The sequence below is a fragment of the Oryza brachyantha genome, chromosome 1, assembly GCF_000231095.2.
Source record: "Oryza brachyantha chromosome 1, ObraRS2, whole genome shotgun sequence".
Classification (NCBI taxonomy): domain Eukaryota; kingdom Viridiplantae; phylum Streptophyta; class Magnoliopsida; order Poales; family Poaceae; genus Oryza; species Oryza brachyantha.
In genome coordinates, this window is record NC_023163.2 from 15,144,560 (window position 1) to 15,151,943 (window position 7,384).

A 7,384-nucleotide genomic window follows, 5' to 3' on the forward strand; every position below is an offset into this window, starting at 1 on the left:
GTGCTGTTGTAGGACATCAATTGGATTTGAATGACATATTTGGACTTTTCACACTTTGGAGATATCAGAACCACTCCTGGTTCAGCCCCCGACACTTGTAAAGATCCGTCAAAGTACATCGTCTAATTGGTGATTTATTCTAGCATAGTCATGAGTTGAATGTCGGTCCACATGGCCAGAAAGTCTGCCTAGGCTTGGGATTTTATCACAGTGCGAGCTTTAAATGTGATCTAATACGGCTTCATTTATAGGGCCCACTTTGCAGTTCATCCTTGGACGTCTTTGTTGTACACGATGTCGCCGAGTGGATAGGAGGTGATGCCCGCAACAAGATGGCGTTGGAAGTATTGTACAAGTTTCCTAACGTTGATGGGCACTTCATATATGTTGGTATAACATGGCCTTTGTGAAAATTGATTTCATACATTTGGGCATATCAAAATTAAACTATATTAACTTTGCTTTCATTGTAACAAAGCAAATCAAGTAAACTAAAAATGATATAATAAATTTATCAAGACAAATAAAAATTATTTCATGTGTTCTCAGTTTTAGCTTATCATCGCATGCATTGACTGGACTTGAAACAAATTTTAGGACCAAATTTGTGTAGCTTAAAATCATGAGAGAATTATTTAAAATAATACACATCACAAAGAGTCTACCTAAATTTTTCCATAGTTTTGTCAATAGTTTAGAACCACACATGATTAACTCAACCTACAATATTCTTGAAAACATCAATTTCATTTAAACAACTTCTGGCTTGCACCAATTTCAGGAAAAGCTTGATCTTGCCTTTTCCTTCATTAGCCATTCTGACCATAGTATCATCTAGTACCAGGAGAAAGATCAAGCCTTGAACCCTCTGCTAGCCATGTGAAGTATCAATCCTAACATATCTAAACATTTCTATTTGGTGCTAACTAATCTGTGAAGCCTACTTTACTTTGGTCATTCACCAAGCAAAAACCAGATCAGATCAAAGTACTAGGCACGCACTGGCTTGCTGAGCAAAGCTTGCACGGCAAACACTCTTATTTGGTTATAGAATTTCTGCATTTTTCCTCGTGTTAGGAATAGACTAAAAGAATCCCTTACATTTTCTATACGTCCGACACTTTGCTGCTTCAGAATGATAAGGGAGAAATGTGTGGTGACCCAAACAGTGATACGTGTGCATGCAACCAACCATTTTTCCACCACAAACATCACATGCCTTTAGGAATCCGTTACCAGTACCTTAGCACTAGATACCTCGCTACTCCGTATATAATGGCAAGGGAGAAATGTGCGCTTTTCCAAACACTTGTTCGTGTGCATGAAACCAACCAACTTTAGACCACAAACCTCCCTTGCCTTTAGACCATTACTGTGTACTATTTAATGCAATGGCATCCCTCGACTCATATTTGCAAGCATTTCATCAACCACTAGTACCTGCATCCTCACCAAATTGTTAGGATATATAATAGAGAATGGCCAAGGTCATCGCACTAATCCTTGTTGTCATCACTGTGGTAGTCTTGTTAGTTCCAGCAGCGGATTGCACCAACAAGAGGCCTACCGGTGCTGGCGATAAAGCTAAATTTGGTAGCAACAATGCAAAAAGTCCACAAGCTTTCGTTGCATCCGTGTTAGAGTCAGCAGCAGAATGCAAGGTAAATATTGACAAGTGCATAACTGAGACAAATTCCTACATACGAAAGGCCCTCGATGGTGTAGTTGCGGCTGCCCTACAAGAAAAAAGGACAGAAACTGAGGAGGTCACGCTGCTGCAATCTAAGATTGTTGCTGATCTTCTTGTCAAGGCGAAGGCTACTGGAGACATGGACAAAGTTGCTGCAGTTTCCTTTAACTACAGGAGGGTTGCTGATGAAATCCTTCAAGCCCCACCAGCTGAAAAGTATTTAACGATGGAAGTGGCCTTCCAACTATTAGCTGATCCTAGTGCTTGAGCACACAATGGACGCCTCATCTTGTCCACCGACCAATAAAATTGGCACGTCCAACCATAAGCACCCCTGGATGCACTAAGTGGCATCATGTTATTTTCCTTGTGTAATACTCTTATTGTTTAAATCATCTACTATTATTGCTCATGCCATTACTCGGGCTAGGTACATTTAAATCATCCTTACATGCTTGTAACTCAAACATGGAATTGTCTTCCACAAGTATGTGTGTTGCTCATCTGTCCTAAGATCATATTACACTTGGTCCAAATGATAGACCTAGTTCAGGTATGTGCATGCCTATGATCATAATTGCGTATTGTAGTATCAATTGCAGAACATGTGAAAATATCTTGTTGTTGTCTTGAAAATCCATGAATTCTTTGGGCTCTCACAAACCTTGTCTCCATAGAGTCACCTCCATGCTAGCGGCAGTAATCTCCAATTCAATGCTTAGGCCTCATTTTATACAGCAAGTAGGAGTAGACAATTGGCCTCTTGTAAAACAAGAAATATGATTACCATATATATGATTAATTGATTATTACTATAGAGAAAATCACACAACACCCCGAATATCACTTTGAGTTTGAGACTCCCCAAGATAAGACAATTCATTGCAAATTGCCTCATCCTAAATCACCTTGCTTGATCTTTAGTTCCTTTTATTGATGAACATGCACATCATGTGGCCACATCAGCTCCTTAAAACTGCGTGACAAGGTTCATTTGCACCCATTTTGACCAGGTGTCAGTGTGTCACGCACTGAAATTCTGTTCCTAGTCCAAATAATCAAAATAAATCATTGAAAACAATTCATTGAAGTCTAATCAAGAGCAAAACACTGAATAAAATTATTTAAATAAATCCAATTAGCACTTGCCAGGATATTTTAAAATATTCTGCAAGTGTCAAAATACGCTAACAAGACATAAAGTGGAATTCCAATTCACCGAGATGGATAAAACAATTATTAAAAATCTGCAAAAGGGAGGTAGTTCCCCTCTCCCTTCTTTTCTCCCCTTTCCCCCTTCCCCTTGGCCAGTGGGCCGCTCCGGAGCACCTATCCTCCCTCCCATGGCTTGCCAGCCTACTGTTAAAGCCATAATATGGAAAATTGCTGTTGGAAACTAAAACAAGATTAATGACCAAATCGGATGGGGAACAAGGCAATCGGACATGATGCAATTGGAATGCGACTCGGATTCAACCGATGGAGTCTGGATCGGATAAGAAATAGAGTGCGATGGGCCTAGGATGTTACAGATAGATTCGAGAATAATCATAGTCTATGTAAGTTAATTCTATCAGGTAATTATATTTAGTTAGGATTTTTGTTTTATCTCTAAGAAAGTTAGAGTTGCCGCCGTGTGCCACGACATGGGCATGCGCGCTGCCGTCATGCGCTGCAAGCTGCTACCACTACCACATGCCATTGCCATGTGCGCTTTGCGCTTTGCGCCGCCGCGCCATTGTTCCCTATTTTGTTTGGTCCATGGACCGACCGTGGACCCGATCCACAGTGGAACCATGGGCCAAGTCATCAATGGATGGAGCCCACCCATGGGCTCTCCCTCCCCTCGGCTGACATGAGCACCTCTTTTGTTTGTGCTAAGATTAAACACCCCGCATAGGTTAATGGAATTAAAACGTGTTTATTGGAGGGTTGGGGGTGCATAGTTTTGATAGTCGCGCCAATGACAATTAAGGACCGGTTCACGGGAAACCATTTGACTATCTATGCCTAGCTATTTTTAATTGTAGAATTAATTTGTGCTGTGGTTGGGGTTAATGAGTTAATGTTGGTTTCATGCAAAAAAGTTTGTGCGTAAATAGATTTGTTTTCCCATTTGGTTCAGTTGAGTCATTTATTTTTATTTAATTTGGAGTTGAGCATACATTGATTCCCGATCAGCACCTCTTCGCCCGCTTCTGCGAATCATCAAAATAAATCATCAAAAACAACTCATTTATGTTTAATTAGGAGAAAAACACTGAATAAAATTAGTTAAATAAATCGAAGCCTTTTTCACGATATTTTAAAATGTTCCGCAAGCATCAAAATGCGCTAACAAGACATAAAGTTGAATTTCTATTCATGGAGATAGATAAAACAATTATTAAATATCTGTAAAAAGGACGTAACTGCTGTCCTTGTTCTTTTCTCCTTTGCTATATTGCAATTTGATCATATACAGTAACAAAATTAACTCTAATCGGTAAAATTGAAATAACTTCTTGTTGAACAATAACTTGAACAAAAGTGTATATGCCTAATATATTATTCAAATACTAGTTTATTTATCATTGCCAAATATAAATGTTGTGAAATTTTAGCTCTCCATTTTGACATCATGAAATTTCAATATAACCTTCAGCCTAACCAATTTCATCTTTTCACCAGATTTAAAATACTTGAAATTTATGTGTGAAACATTGAAAAATCAAACCTACAAACCAACACCTATCACCATACCAAGTTGCATAAGTTTTTAACAAGTTTTACATAGCTAGTCAAATCGATTTTACGGAGGGAAAGAAAATAAATCATGTAAGATGCAAAAAAGAATCGATACTCAGTTTTTCACCCACCTGTCGCACCTAGATAGACAGCCAAGACTTGGGCCCACTTGTCACTGACCTTGGGTGCCTCTTTAGCCTCAAAACACACCCTTGGGCGTGCTCCCACCTCAGGACTTAAGTGGGTAGAGAAAACCCCTTCTTCCACCCCTTGCGAAGAACCTTACTTCACAGATCTCGACGGCGGACAGAACCTCACTTCACCCTTGCGACCCAGGCTCTAGCACTTGCTCTAGTGGGAGAAAAATTAAGCAGGCTAAGTATAAACAACAGTACACAACAAGTAACACCCGGAAAAGGAAGAATAATGAATACACTGGGATATCAAGGTTAGGCTAAGGTTAGTTTGCATAAAAGCAGCAGTATTTAGCAAAATAGTAAATAAAATAGAATAAATAAAACAAGTAAAGTGAATACATGAACATAATCACCCACTGTTTAACGTGACACACTGCAATAGTACCAAACCACTGTCCTACATTACACCATGTAGCGACAGGTTCAACCCTCTGCCCAATGTTAGACTACGTTGCGATAGACCCGAACCACTGCCCAACGTTACACCACATTGTGACAGGGTCAAACCAGTTCCAAATTAATGAAGTTATTAAAGGTTCGACTAATTAATCCCAGTGAATCTGTCAGTTCACCCCATAATCACTGGCAGAGCTATTTAAATAGTTATACTCTGATCAGAGGTGTAAAAATTTACCCACAAGAGATGGCTCCCACAGCATGTTACCATGCCCAAGGTATCACCACTATACCTAAGGAAACCATGATAAGACCTTTCACCTAACCCTCCCTAGACAATCACGCCACACTGCAGTTTTCGCCCTATGACGCCCAAAAATTTACACCAATTTCCGAACAATAGCATGTATTAAATCTCAGTCCAGGAATCAGCCCGAGTACACACTATACCAAATTAATACACAGTTCCACGACTTAAAAACAAATAAAAACAATTATCTATAAAATGGAGTGGACAGATGGTTCCACACCATATGCATTCTTGACGGTGGACTAAGCCTCACTTCAACCTTGAGAGCTACCTCCTTCTGGCACAGGCTCTGCCACTTTCTCTAGTGGGGAAAAAAATTAAGCAAGGCTGAGTACTCAACAAGCAACACCCGGAAAAGGAAGAATAATGGATGCAATGGGATATCAAGGGTAGGCTAAGGACCATTTGCACAAAAGCGGTAGCAATTAGCAAAACTATAAATATAGTAGACTGAAATAAAAAGTAAGGAAAACATTAAAAATAATCATCCACTGTCCAACGTTACACCATGTTACAATAGGCCCAAACCACTATCCAGCGTTACACCGCACTGCAACAGGGTCAACCCTCTGTTCAACGTTACACCACGTTGCGACAGACCTAACCCAGTATCAACGTTACACCACATTGCACAGGGTTAAGCCAATTCCAAAGTAATCAGGTTATTAAAGGTTCAACTAATCCTAGTGAATCTGTCACTTTGCCCCATTACCACAGGCGTAACTATTCGAATAGTTTTACTCTAATCAGACGTATTTTAGGCTAGATAATGACAAATATGAGCGTCACAAAGTTATGACGATAGAATGATCGTCACTGGATTAATGCCGAAAAATAAGGTTTCGTCATACAACACCATTAGAGACGCATGATAGGTGACGAATGAATTTTCATCACGCGAGCGTCCCAAATTACGGAACATGACGAAAAGTTCAATGTTTGTGACGTAAATGAAACGTCATCTATCATAAGATCTCTTGTAGTGTGTCCCCGAAGTCGCCGCCAAAGTTCCTTGTGGGTCAGAGCAAGGCAAGTGGCACTTCATTTTTGAACATATTGATCCCAAGATTGTAAAATCCTTGTAGTTATAACCTGGAGAAATACTTACTACGGCAAGTAATTGAGCTAAAAGCCATCATGGAGCTCCAGTCTTCCCGTCTACGGTGTTTACTATGGCACCTACTAGACTTCTTTGCTTGCATCCTTCTGTTCAGGATTTCTTTGAAGCACGCGATCACTACTGTCTCAATGATATGGTGGGATTGTAGCAATCTTCAGTAAATTACTTCAACCACTATGGCTGTCAAAAGAAAACAAAGAAATATAAAATGAGAAGAAAACCAACTATTAGTCACAGTAACATAAATAATTACATTAAATCACATTTTTCTGAATGACATGATTGTCCTGACTATTTCTTTAATTTCTTTTGACAAGCTCTGGGTTTCCTTCAGGCACTGTATAAATTGGACCTGAAATAACATCACAGTTCCTCAACTTGAAACTGGATTTATTTAATCTGAACCTAAAAGTGAATCCTTTGAACCTGAATTTATTTCAAGTCCTGAGTATGCTGCAGTGATTGCACCTTTACAATACAAAGACTACTTACCCGTGTTAAAAAATGCGTATAGAAGGCATAATTTACTTTGCAAAGCATCAAAATTAAGAATGTTGTATAATGTCATTTATTTTTATTGTGCGCAACATCAGCCAAAAAAAATATACAAGCATAAAATTAATTTCAAGATTGTGAATACCTGAATAGGTAACAGTAATCCAGCCTAAATAGGTAACGATAATCCCGATTTATTCTTCAGCACATTCTGGTCCTACAGGCAAAAATTTTGATATACCCTACAGCCTTGAGAAAGCACCAAAATCAGATCAGCACGTCGAAGCAAAGACAAACAAGGCAGAGAAAATAGTTTAGTATCTTCCGCAGTCCTCGATGAAAAGCGTATGGAGGCTGCCATCCTCAAGATGTGCTTTCACCAGCGCAAGACAGCAAGAAGCTAAGAGTGGTGAGTGAACCAAATAATGGAGGCGAATGGAAACTAGAGA

At 39.4% G+C, this 7,384-nt stretch overlaps 1 long non-coding RNA gene across 1 annotated transcript; it reads right to left on the reverse strand.

The window, feature by feature from the left end:
* Positions 1-6,110: 6,110 nt before the first annotated feature.
* Positions 6,111-7,164, reverse strand: LOC107305077. Its single transcript, XR_005811012.1, has 3 exons — positions 7,081-7,164; positions 6,429-6,620; positions 6,111-6,331 (listed from the first exon to the last, which is right to left on the reverse strand). It is a non-coding gene; the product is annotated as an uncharacterized LOC107305077 (long non-coding RNA).
* Positions 7,165-7,384: the final 220 nt, after the last annotated feature.